Raw genomic sequence first — 14528 nt, forward strand, 5'->3', positions numbered from 1 at the left:
ATTTCCACTATTAACAAAACATGCTGGAGGGACAGGTTCATAACCAGAGACTGCCCATGCTATGAAATAGACTAAACCATACATGTCAAGTTGAGCACCTCACTGGCCCTCTTCAAGAGAAATCTTGATGAGTGGATGGCAAATAGAAAATTTATCCCGGGGATCACTCCAGTGGCTCTACTCGACAGAGGCACTGGGAACTAAGCTCGGGTGGCACGATGCCATGGTAATCCTATGGGCTAGGCTTGTAAAGGCTCCAGGGCCATTAGCCTAGTACACACTTATGAACATGTAATTAGTATGCTACATGTAATGCGGACATTAGAGTTGAGTGGATACCTCAGCATAGCCGAATGTTGCAAATTTTGTGTGTGGATTATCTCAAAAGCAAAGCCCAAGACAGTTTGAATTTGTGACCTATTTTTTCCTGTGCTGTAGTTTGAATGATCTCTGGTATCAGGTTTAAAGGGAATACAACTGCCCTTCCATCACCATTTCTGTTGTTCGTTTGGACTGAGATCTTGTAGTCTTAGAGCTTCTTGAGTTGCTCACGGATTGTAGTTTTTATAATTGAACTTGGTTTCATTTGCCATGGCAGCTTATTTTCAAACTGTTCCTTGTGTTGGCTTGGCCTGCATTGCTTTTTTATGTCTGCACTGATTTGTCTTGGTTAATTATTTTATTTGCAATAATTTATTAGTTTTTTGTCTGTGTTCCTGTATTTGTAACTGTACATTGCGTAGCTGATAACCACTATAATGAAGCTGCAGTAGGTCTACTAATCACAGGCTGTATGCTGTGCTATACAGTTTCAAGTTTTCCAGCCTAGCCTCTTACCTAAGCCCTTCTCCCACCCTTGTCTGTCTAGTAAAGAGTTTTTGAAGATGTTCTAACTTACTAATTTCTTCTGCTGAAGAGATAAGGAAACTGGCAGCAGATTCAGTTATTGGTCTAATCAAAAACAGTGGTAATACAGCACTGTAGCATGTGCTGATGTATTATTATGAAGAAATAGCTTAATCCTACAGAGACAATTTCTCACCACTAGGTTAACATGCTGTCTAAAATAAGACTCCTTAGACACCATGACCACCCAGTTTTTAAAACAGATGCAGAGTGAAAAGTAGTGCTCATAAGTATGCAGTAATCTCAGGTGGACCGCGTAACGTTTTTCCACAATGTCGCTATTTGACCAGTTGCAGCTAGTGAAAAAGGATGAAACATGGCACATGTACTTTTAGAACAGTAAATATTTTCTGACTTTTCTCTAAAATGTTGCAGAAAGCAAAGATTCTAGGCCTGGCTCTGGGAAGTAGGGTTGCCACCTTTTCAAATGCCCAAAGTGGGACAGTTGTGGTACAAACATCAGATTTTGCAGGTCAAAACATACCCACGGCCAGTACAAGGGACAGAACTTCACTTTTTTGCCTAAATACAAACTTATTCTTGTAGCATTTTAGTTGGTTATTCTGTTTCTTATAACATTTCGGTGTTTCAGATACAGAATAACTGTTTTATGCAAGTATTACATAAAATACAGGAAATAATTTAGCCCTAATATCTCAGGACATTTGCTATTTTTACAATTTTTTTGCAGGACGCAACTGCCCAAAGAGTGACTGTTCCTCACAAAGTGGGACAGGTGGTAACCCTACTGGGAAGCAAAGGATGGTTTCTCAACTGCATCCCATCTTACCAGACTTTGACTAGTAGCCCTGGTGCTTCAGGAACCAGGCAAGGAAGGAAAGGAGTGAAGGGGCGTAGTCTACTCACCTCTCTCAGAGGATTGGATGGAGGGGTTACCTACACTCAGCAGAACACCTGTTGGTGGTAACCTCCAGATGGAGGCCTGGAAGCTTACCGTTTGTACCTGTGAGATGGGGGTCACTCCTTGTGGAAGTCAAAGGATGTCCTGTGGGACAAACCCCTGTTGTTGGAGCTGTTTTTTTTATTTTATTTATGTGTTTATTTTTTTTTTGTTTTTGAAACATTTATTTGAGTTTTATGCATACTTATGGGTTTCTTTTCAAATTGGTACATATTTTATGTCGTTATATTTGTGTCTATCCTTTAAAAATTGCTAGAAACTGTTATTTTATGTTATGTTTGTGTCTGTCATTTAAAATTTGCTACAAATTGTTAACATTGACATTGTCATTTGATTATTGTGTATATCCTACATCATGTTATATTTGTGTGCATCATTTATTTTATTTATTTTTATTTATTTATTTTACATTTGTTTACCGGGTTAGTCCGACTGGATACATATCCCTTTTCAGCAGAGACCCGGGGAGAAAAGCTCCACATTTAAAGAAAAGACAGAAGAAAACAGAAAAAACAACAACACTACATAGACATCATAAGGAACAATCATAGCATACAAAGTTCAGGGATACTAGTAACTAATACACTTTAATTACACAATAAATTGATAGAAACTGTTAATACTATTTTTTAAAACTGAAGTTTCCTTTTCTGTAATTTTTCTCTGGAGATTTTCTCCCTGGGCCTCCGCTGAAAATGGGCTCTCACCCAGACGGACTATCCCGGTTAACAAAAGTAAAATAAATAAATGAAATTTAAACTGCAACTGTAGAATTGTATTCACTATTCTTAAACCCAGTGTTTCTGTTGTTCATATGATCATCTAAGATTTGAACCTGGGATCTCTTTGCACCTGAAACAAGAGTCATACCCCTAGAACATCACGCCATGTAAAATGCAACTGGCAATGGTGGGATTCGAACCCATGCCCCCAAAGAGACTGGAGCCTTAATCCAGCGCCTTAGACTGCTCGGCCACACTACCTTGTTATGTATTGGTGCATTATATGAAGACATTTTCTTGTTTAAAAAAAAAAAATCAAGGCATGCCCACCTCTGTCTAAATTCTTCTCTTGTAATTTGTCTTTCATATTTGTGCACTCTGGATTTATCCCAGTTTTGTAGGTGATCCTTAACCTTACATATTTAGATAAACTGAGCTATAAATAGATGCTACACTCTTCAAATGTTAATTTCTGTTGTATTTATATATAAATGCTGTTAGGTACAGTCTTTTTCCTCTTGCGAGATCATGTAAATTTTAGATATTTATTCTCCTGCTGAACAGTTAACGACCCACATTCATTTATCAGCAATAGTCTTCCCTTTGTTGCAAACCCCCAGTATAACTCAGTCTTTTAAGACAACATTCCTTTGTAAATATTGTGTGGCAGCATTATGTACTCTTTTTATTGTTTTTATTTAATGTCATTTTGCTTACATGTTGCATATGTACCTGTAACTTTATCATGTACAGTAGAGTCGATTATCAGAACACAGCCTTCCAAAGTATTTGGGTAGGAAAAATAATAGTCTGAGTATGTAAACATTATACGTATTTGCTTGTGCGTGTTTTTTGAGCTTGTAGCCTTCTTGTGTGTGAAAAATATTCTTTATTGTCCACTTGAATCACTGGTTGAAAAGCATGCAGAAAAAAACAGGATTTTTGCATTTTTTTTATCTGGTTCAGTTTATGTTTGATTATCTGAATAGTATGATTATCTGAACTACCCTAGTTCTTAATTAGGTTGAATAATCAACTCTCTACTGTACTGTTATTCTTCCTATGTACTTTTAATTGCTTCCTTGCCCAGGATGTGTCTGAAAAGGGTCTTCAGGCCAGTCTATTCTCTAGTTTAAACTAAAATAAATAATGAAAAAGATCACTACTACTTGTTGTATAAGTGTTGTATGCTACACATTTTTTATATTCTATATAGGGAGATTGGCATAACGGTTAAGATATTTTCCTTACATACAAAAGGTGCGGTGTTTGATTCTCACATGGGTTAACTGGCTAGGCCTAAAATGGCCCAGAAGGGCAGTTAGCCTAGTTCTAATCTATGAACCTATAGAATAATTTTTTTTCCTTCTGTAATCATATAGCTTTTCTGTATGGGACTTCAATGAAAAGTGAACTTCAGAGCTGGCCACACTTGCTCAACAAAAAAAAAAAAAAAAAAAAAATAAGTAAACAAAGGTTGTTTACACAATGAGACCATTTTGCCTCAAGACACAAAGCTGATCTTTCTTTCCCCAAGCTCAACTTGATGTATCCTCCTAACTCCATTGAAATTTTTATTTTAATTTGCATGCTCTGCTCCTATGCTGTGCTGGATCCAAAGTTTTCTTAAGACACACAGTCTTGCTGTGCTGTTTACTGCTGAATCAGTCACAGAGATTTGCATGACTCCATCTGTAGTCTGTTTAAAGCACCAAGCCTTTCAAATTGCACACTGATAAAGAAATATATTTTGCAGCTATAACCACAGTTGCAGATAACTTATTTTATAACAAACAACACGTACTCTTTTTGTCAGATTGTAGCATATATTTACAAAGTTTTCCTTCATTACAGATATGAGTGATGACTTCTACAAAATACCTCTCTCTGTCCCCTTCTCTCATAACTGAATTACTACAATTGTTATATAGAATGCTAGTCACGCACACAGATGATGTTATTTCCTCTTGGTATCTTTTTTGGCCTTTTGTGGGAAGTCACATAATGTCTGTTTTTAGACTTTTCTATTGTCCTTTTGTGATTTACTTGTAAGCACTTTTGATGATGTGAGGATGCCATTAACAGAAATCTGAAAGGAAACATCTGTAAAAGCTGTTCCTATTGAAAAAACATCACATATTGCTGAATTTATAAAAAACGATGTCTGTTAATAGATATTTGTTCTGCAAACATGAGAAAATCAAGTAATCCTTGCTTTCCAATATTGCTTTGTTAGGCTTTTTCTTTTTGATGCTGTGAAGAGAAGCCTGTCTGTTATACATACAGTATGAATGCACATTTTACATTGCTAAACTCTATACATATATTCAAGCAAACTTTTTATTCTATGCTTTATCTTTCAGCATATTTACAACAGAATTAATTTCAGCCTTATATTCATAATATCTAACAATTCCCTCTTTTTTTAAACATACTCAAAACACTTTATACTGATATGTATTTTTGATCACATTATATAGAAAACACATTAAGAAACAAAACCTTTAGTCTTCTTTTGATTCAAGTCAAAATGCAATTTTACATAGTTAATACAGTGAAAACATGTATTGCTACCAAAACTGAATGTATTTAACAACCTTTTCTTTTGCAGACCATTTTGTGAAAATATTTCATCAATAATGGGCTGTGTCTGCTTTAATTTATCTTGATCAATTTATTCTTTTGCAATTACAGAATTTAATTTATGACTTAGAACTGTTCCATTAACTCTTTGCAACTGTTGAATTAACTATAAGAGACAAGAACCATGTGCTACTGCAAGCATTTATACACTGCTGAAAATATACAGTTTCCATGTCATTTTAACCATAATATTGTGTTCATGTTTCTGAACTGCTCATTAACATCTTGGTAAAGTACTGAACTGGGCTAAGATAATACTTGAGGATTTAAAAATATGATTTATACATTAAAGAATGGTATGTACATATTAGTCCATTAGCTGTATGAATACAACATTTTAATATAATTTTTTCTCTAGCTGGGGTAAAACCAGTGATATTACAACTTGACAAATGAGTTTTGAACTTATTACAATGTATTCTGTACAGTATGTATTTACACAGACTGTTTACTATTCATGCATTTCAATCTAGTAGGTACACTGGACCCATTTTTTTCTGTACACATATTCATTGCTAGATATTAATTTCATTTGTACTGAATTTTTCTGCATTTGTACATGCAAAGACTATAAAGTACATTTAGTCTAATCTTACAAATTTAATAACATTAATATTAAGCAAAATCTTGGAAAATGTTTGTATCTTTAGAAATATCTAGTGGAATTGGTACCAAAGTCATATGTCCTGTTATTTTAGAAACATTCTTGCTTTTTTATACCAACATTGTTTTGCCAAAAACATATTAAAATAGTGACCAGTCTTGTTCATTTTTTTTACGTATCTTTACTCTCTCTTGTATAGTTGTAATAAAGCAATTTTAAGCCATCTCTTATTTTTTAAACCACTCTTGTATAGCTTTATAGTTTAAAATATCTTATCCTGTCAGCTTTTAATCCAGTTTACCAGTATTTCTAATAAACTAATACATGTTTTTTCACTCCCCCCTAAAAGAGTATTGTCAAGAAGGAATTAAATATTTTTTTCCTGTAGCTCTATTTCAGACCCTTGTGCAGTACTGCTTATACAGTCAGTGTAAAACTGAGAAAGTGCCCCTCCCCTGTAGTATATTGCAGTATTGTTTATTTGCTTTAGAACGTACACCAGCCCAATACTTTGGCCACACATCTGCTCCTTTGCCCAAAGTGAAATGGCCCATTTGTTCGCTAATACACAGAACTTCAGCCAGTGTCAGGACAAGAGCTGTCCAGAGGAAGCAGTCATTCAGGTAGGTATGATGGTGTTTTGTACCCTCGTTGACATCCTATCAAAGATGGTGTTTCTTTTTTAACCCCACTCTTGAGTAGTAGGATGAGTGTTCTGCTTTACAGAAAAGACCCACAATGTATTCCTGATATGAGTGTACACTCCGCACCACACTGAAGGCTACCAGTGGGGGGCAGCTTGATGAGCGTAACATCCATGCCCTGGATGCAGTCTTATTGCTCAGGTCCTTTGAGGGATTTTGTCAGTGGGCAGCCAGCTGTACGCCTCCCTGCCCCCTAGAATTGGCATTCCCATTCTTTCCATCCACCTCCATCAAGCATCAAAGCTGCTAATTGTATTCTGTTCACCTGGGCCATAGTCAGGGCTTTATTCTTCTTTGTAATGGAGCTGTCTTATGATATCATCACATTAACATCCACGATTAGGGCTACATCCCGAATTTTGCCCTTTTTAACATTCTGACCCAGCCGTACAAGACATAACTGTTAAACAACTTAAGCAGTCCTGTTTTTTTTTTTAAACTTAAGGCCAGCATTGAACAGACCTCTAAATCACAGAGAACTTACTTGCCTGTATAAACCGCAGCAGATTGTTTGTTTTTTTATCTCTGCCACCTACTGCCTTGTGGATCTAACCCCGCTCTGTTTGCCTTGTGGGTTCACTCTGCTCCCCATACCCTATCCCCAATTCCCACCCACCCCCACTACTCATAGGTGTATACTTAACCAAACCATACCCACAGTCCACCATCTAATCCAAGCCACTCCCTCCAGCCACATCATCTAAGGCAACCACTCCTCCCACCCTCACATCTCTCCTAAACCAACAATACAGAAACTACAAAGTCCTACCAGGACCTATATAAAAACTTACTAAGTATGACAACCCTAAAGATAACTTTACTACTCCTTACTTCCTACTTTCTCCTACTCACCCTATACTACTTCTCCTCATATTACAGTCCTCTGAAACACACTATTCTTCCTCTTTATCACACCTCAACACTTACACCTCCTCATAACATAGAACAAATACACATATCTCCAACACTCTACCAAACCACTAATATAGACTTTCAAGTACACAAAGTACTTCCACAACAGCCCACATTTGATAGCTCCATAGCATACTCTAAATGCCTACACAAACTTTCTAAACTCCTTTATCACTTAATCGAACAGTTAAAACCTGCAGGTGACATCTACCCCAATCCAGGTCCCACTCTCACACATATATCACTACCCCATCCATCTCAAACTAACCTCAAATTACTTCACCATAGAAACAATTCCTCCCTTCTCCTCCTCAACATAAATATAAGGAGCATAGCTAATAAAATCCACAACCTATGTGCATTATTATCCCACTACTCCCCAGATATACTTACATTAACAGAAACATGGCTAAAACCAGACATCAGCAGTAATGAAATCACTCCCCCTGGCTACAATATCTTACAGAAAGACAGAATAAATAAAAAGGAGGTGGTATTGCAGTCTTGTATAAAGACCACCTATCACTTAACATCCTCATCACCACTATCCCAGACCTAGCAAACACAGAGCTACCTCCAACCAAATTATACATTAACTCTAACAAACACCTAAATATAATAACTGGCTACATTCCACCAGGCAGTAACATTGCCCTACTGGAAAACCTACTGCAGTGGTGTACCACATCTCTTCCACAAGAGACCATCCTAATGGAAGACTTTAATATTGATTGGCTGCTGTATTGCTCTCCCACTCCCACTACACACATCAACCTCTATGGCTTTACCCAGGTTATCACATCTCCCACTAGGACTGATAAAACTTTTAAATGTGAATCCATACTAGATTGGATTCTGGTTAACTCTCCCCACCTATCATTCCACTTAGACTGCCTACCCGACAGTCTGAGTGACCACTGCCCAACGTTTCTCTTAAGAGATCGCAGCCATACACCACACTCTACCACCTTCCAAACAATTAGAAACAAAAAACTTTTTAATCCTAACAACTTTATCTCTGCCCTTAAAAATTACTCCTGGGAATACCTCAAGCAATTACACTTAGATGAGGCAGTACTATCCTTCAACACCTCCTTCCTTGACATTCTTAACAGCCATGCCCCTACTAGAACCATTAGAATCAAAGCCATTTATGCACCCTGGCTTAACAAAGAAACCAGATTCCTACTTAAAGCCAGAGACAAGGCCTGATCACAGTTCCATAAGAACAAAACCACCTCAAATAAACAGCAGTTCCTTGAACTTAGAAACAAAGTTAAAAAAGTAATTAAAATAGACAAATCCAACTATTACCACAACATCCAAACCAAATATCAAAATAACCCTAAAAAGTTCTGGGCTGCAGTAAACAACCTACTACAACCTGGTAAAACTATGACCCCCACGCCATCAGCTACTAACAACTTGGAGAATATAGCCACCAAAATTCAACACCTACTTCACAGAATCCATTCAATCCCTCACCAACAACCAAACTAAGTTCAACCCTACCCACTTTGAACCAAACCAAAACATACCCACACTAAACAACACAAATATTTTCAAGCTAACCCCAGTTCCCACCAACTATATCAAAAAATTATTAAAAAAACTAAAACCAACTACCTTAACTGCCAACAATATTCCAGCCGACTTTCTGCAAATTGCCTCAGAGGCTATCGCCTACACAATAAGCATACTTATAAAAAGATCTCTTACTGAAGCCCATGTTCCCACTATATGGAAGATCTCTCATATTCTGCTTCTCCACAAAGGCGGTAGCTCCAGTGAACTTACTAATTATTGCCATGCTCTCCTCTGTCTAAAATCTTGGTAAGGGTAGTCCACTGCCAACTCATAGAATACCTCCTATCTAACAATCTCCTATCCCATGCATGACATGTCTTTTGCCCAGCTCATAGCACTACAACAGACCTACTATCCTTCACAAACACAGTCAGTCAGTACAGAAACAACTCCCAAATTGTATCAGCCATTTTCCTGTACTTGTCAGAGGCTTTGACATGGTGAACCACACCAGACTTATTAATGTCCTCAACTCCCATAACCTTGGCAATACTGCTATTGCCTGGTTTCAGAGCTACTTAACTAACTGACAACAAGCCATCTGTTGGCAATATTCCCTCTCACCCCTCCTCCCAGTCTCCATAGGGGTACCACAAGGCTCCATCCTTGGACCCCTACTTTTCTGTCTCTTTACCAACCGACTTCACTCTGTCACCCCCCCCCATGTCAACATAATTCAATATGCTGATGACTCTACCTTGATCTGCTCTGCCTTTTTCTTCTGTGACCTCCAAACTATCACCCAAGACTCTTTCCTCTCAGTAAAAACCTGGTTAACCAACTCCCAACTTATATTAAATCCCAGTAAAACAAAACTTATGATCTTTTACCCCACTAGAATTATCTCTTCTACTCTGTCCTTCCATATCTTTTCGATAAACAAAGCCATGAAAAACACCTACTTCCTATACCAAATTGCTAGGAGTTACAAGTGACAATAACCTGAAATTCAATCTCCACATAGACCAAACGGTCAAAAAAGTTCACAAAAACTCAACCTCCTATATAGAAATAACCATTTTCTAACAAGCAGTACTAAAAGGACTATAGCCAGGACACACCTTCTATCAACACTCCTGTATGCATCCCCAATCCTAACAAACCTTCGCAAAACCGACCTTGCCAAGCTTGAAGCCTGTTACAGTAAAATATGTAAATTTGCTATCAATGCTTCCTACAAGTCACATTATTGCCTGTCACTCAGACAACTTGATTGGCTCGAACTCCCTCTGCTCCTTCAATTTAATGAACTAACCTTAGCTCATAAAATTCTCCATCACCCATTGAAGACCTCTGCCCTCATAGATATTACACAACTCTACTCCAGCAATAAACTTCTTCTCCAAGTCACCAAAGCAAAAAACTCAGCAGGTGAAGCTCTCTTCTCCAACTACATTTCCAAGCTTTGGAACTGCTTACCAAATTCACTAGTGACTATTCCCACACCCAAAAAATTTAAAAAGCAGCTAAAAGCCCACCTTGCCAACTTATGGCTCTGCTCCTGTCACACCACAGACTAATCCCCTTTCCACTACCCAGCTCCTTAAATCCCTCTTCTTAATCCTTGCCACTCAGCTATACCACTTCTACAAACCTTTGGCTCTCAGTTTCTCCCTGTAAAATACTATCTGTTTACACTCCCATTGATCAACCTAGACTCTATATTTCAATTGTTGTCCATACTGAAATTATGCAGACTGTACATAACTACAAATTTACATGCTGTAATTGTATTATATGCTGCTACTATAATTTCCCATTGTTTCAAACTGTCGGTGTACCGCATTAATGTTTTACACTTCTTGATATACTTTAAAAGTTGCAAACTATTACTTTTTTAACTATGTTACTGTATTGCACTGGCGCTTTTCTCCCTGGGCCTCCACTGAAAAAGGACTTTTGTCCAGCTGGACTGTCCCGGAAAACAAATGTAAAATAAATAATAAAAAATAAATTATTGTACAGTTTCACACCTGCTAGCTGTGTCATTTTGGTACAAGAACTCAGCCATTTCCTGCTTCCTCTTTGCCATGAAGTTCAGAATCCCCCAGTCAGCTCCTGGCAGATAGAGATTCACTACAACTATAACCATGTTACCCTACCCTACTTCTTTATTTTGTCCTCTAGTTTCTCATTCTCCACCTTTTTATATGCCTGACGAATGACATCATATCATTCCAGCAGTACTTCCCCTTCCTCTTCATTAAACACCAAGGTACTTACCCCAGGTTTGATCTTGTTTATTCATTAGTCTTTCCATGGTGTGGGGTTTCTGCTCTCTGACCTCACATCTGATGCCTTCTTTTCTGAAGATTTATTTACTTCCCTCCCTGTCCCTTCTATTAGCATGGAACTGTCAACATCCATGTCCCTATTCTCTCTGGTTAATGGCCCATGTTTCTGTAGTGCAAACAGTGTTCATCTTCTATTTCTGCATCACTGCTTACAACCTTTTAGCAAAACTGCTTGTACTGCATAATAATACTACCCAACCATGTCACATGTTACTGTTGTTTTTCTTCCAAGTTCTGTGTACATTTTGTTTTTCCCTGCTTTCTGCCTGAGTACTTTTTCCCCAGAAACACTAACTTCTATCATGTCGGGTTTAATCAACCCTTTTTATTCTGACACCAACACCTGTTGACAATCATGCTAATTGCTGTAACCTGCCTCTTTATTCACATCTGAATGAAAGCTGATCCATGCCATGGTTGTCAGACAAGCATCCATCGGGGGATTTCTGCTGTGTACCTTGTCACATCCTCACATGAAGTATAAGCACCCCCTGTGGGCATGTATTGGATGCAGCATAGGGTGTCACTTACTCCTAAGGGACAGACAGCCCCTCAGGCATCCCCGTCTCCTTGTGAGTGGCTAGTACCTATTAGGGCTCTGTTCTTCACAGAGGATAAATTCATTTGAGACATGAAGTGAGTTATACATCTGTCAATCTTTCCCCTGGGAAAAGTGAGCAAACATCACCTCTTTATTCCTCTCTGTCTTCATTTGGCTGTTCTTTGCTGTACCCACTTTATTTTATTTATTTTTATTTTTACATTTCTTAACCGAGTTAGTCGACTGGGCCCGGAGAGCCAATTTTCAGCGGAAACCCGAGGAGAATGGCTCCAGGAAAGTAATTAAAAAATAAGAAAAAAATAACAATTCAAGTTGTAAGACACTTAACACTACAAATATAGAGAGACATATATAATATGAATATATTTATATACAAGGCAAAAGTACAGTATTTTGAGAATGCAGCAACAATATGTTTGAGAACTTTGGTTAGCAGTAAGTTATTTACAAGGATGTAACAATGCCTAAAATAAAAAAAAAATAGTGTAACATTATGGCATAGTACAACAAAGATGCATTTAATAGCATAGGCATTGACTGCAGAGAGAGTAATATGTGTAGATAGTTTAAGTAGATAGCAGGCGGATATGTTAATTGAGGAAAAAAAGAAAAATTCATTAGGTAATTTCCTAACAAGTACGTATCCTTGCATCCCTGCACTTCACTCAGAATCTGAGTTGGCTGGACTGTCATCAAGGCCCCATTCTTCTACACTATGGAGCAAGCCAGGTTTAGTTGACACTTTATGATTTAGCAAATATTTGCTTTAATGACAATCTGGTATATTGGTCATGTTTTGTTGCAGAAATGTTGTTCTGAATTTAATATCAACTCTAATGCTGGGAAAGTTATAGGTAGGAGAATTTTTATTTAGAAATGTACTTTATTCTTTATCCTAAGTTTATACTGTTTAAGAGTTGGTATATTTTCCATTCAAGGTGTGGGAACAAAATCAAAGTTTCTTTTTTTGTGATGCTTTTCTTTGTGACATCATATGACTCCAGTGTTACTTTAAAATTTTTACTTCCAATGTATTGAATCTTAGGGAAATAAAAACACTGTTTTATTATGAACCCTCCCAACTTCTTCTGTGACTTGCCCACACCCATCTTAGTTTAAAAGTATGATTATTGTGACATAGTTTTCTAACCTAATCCTTAGCACTTTTGCCCTTTTGGGACTAAAAGGAACATTTCTCTGACACTGGTCTGGTAGCTAGGTTTTCTGTCATTTTTTTTCCCGTCCCAAGCCCTTTTCCCATCTCCAGAGCAGCGGCCAATCATTGTACTCCTAATCCTTTTCCTTGGTATGCTGTCTGATAGCACAAGTAACACTTCTGAGACTGATACAGCCAAACTTCTGTCCTGATATCTCTGACATCTCTGGTATCGGTATTCATTGCTTTTTAAAAGAGCTGTCACACAACACTTTATGCTATACACATTCCAGACACAGACAGTCTTAAACTTTACATCATAAGTTTAAAAATGAAATAAAGCCTGAAAATAACAAAGGAAACACAGACACACACACACATGGTTTTCTGTCAAATCATCAGCTCTGTAGATTCTAGTCCTGCAATTCTAAAAAAAAAAATCAAGTCTGATTTCACTTAAAACACAATGAATATTAAACCTGTCTGTAAAAGGTTTCAAGTGTTTTTGCAGTTGTGCTCTCCAGTACCTTCTGACATGGGACACCCCCCCCCCCCCAACCAGTACTAGTATACACACACAATTTATTATGATGAGAATACTCTAAAATTAGAATTAACATATATTCTCCCAAGGCATATTTGAAGTTTCACTATTCCGAGGATTGTGATTATAATCCTCACAGCATTAATAGATTGCAGTCTAACACACACACACACACACACACACACACACACACACACACACACACACACCCACACACAAACACTGGTGGTATGCTTAAGCAAGACCAGTTTAAATGACAGATTTCTACCAAAGTGCAAGAAACAGTTAAAATTAATGACCTTGATGTTGGGAGGTAGGCCCTGCTCCCCTTACTTAATATAACTGACTCCAAGGCCCCATAGCCTCATGGTAAGTTAAGTACTTTTGCAGAAATTACCTATCACGTTATGTATACTTACCTAGTACCCACACACACACACACACACACACACACACACACACACACACACACACACACACACACACACACACACACACACACCATTATTTTACACATTCACAGTGATGTTGCTTTCTTCCTTAAGCAGGCACTCAAAAGTGAATGAAAAGCCAACTGCACTTCAAAATTTAAAGGACTAAGAGATGTAATTTATGTTTAAGCTCCAGTGGCGCAGTCGGTTAGCGCGCAGTACTTATACAGCAGTACTAGAGCAATGCCGAGATTGTGAGTTTGAGCCTCACTTGAAGTAAGTGTTTTAGTTATATAACTAAGCTAGAGAACTGAAAGAAACTATTTGCCTTCATTTGTATGACTTCATCCTTATGTGATACAGCTACTTACAAACACACACATTACAACTACTAGCAGCAATGTTACAACTTAAAGTAAAATACAGCTGAGACAAACACAGCACAAAGTACTTTTAAGTTCTCAGCCAACAGAAGCATTAATTTTAGGTACTTCATTAGAAGTTAATATTAACATTTTAGGTACCTTCATGGATTTGATTT

General features: G+C 37.5%; 1 non-coding gene across 1 annotated transcript; it reads right to left on the minus strand.

Moving 5' to 3' along the window:
- Window positions 1-2729: 2729 nt before the first annotated feature.
- TRNAL-AAG lies at window positions 2730-2811 on the minus strand. The gene has a single exon. It is a non-coding gene; the product is annotated as a tRNA-Leu (tRNA).
- Window positions 2812-14528: the final 11717 nt, after the last annotated feature.

The sequence above is a fragment of the Protopterus annectens genome, chromosome 16.part0 (assembly GCF_019279795.1).
Source record: "Protopterus annectens isolate FY-2018-M chromosome 16.part0, PAN1.0, whole genome shotgun sequence".
Classification (NCBI taxonomy): Eukaryota; Metazoa; Chordata; order Ceratodontiformes; family Protopteridae; genus Protopterus; species Protopterus annectens.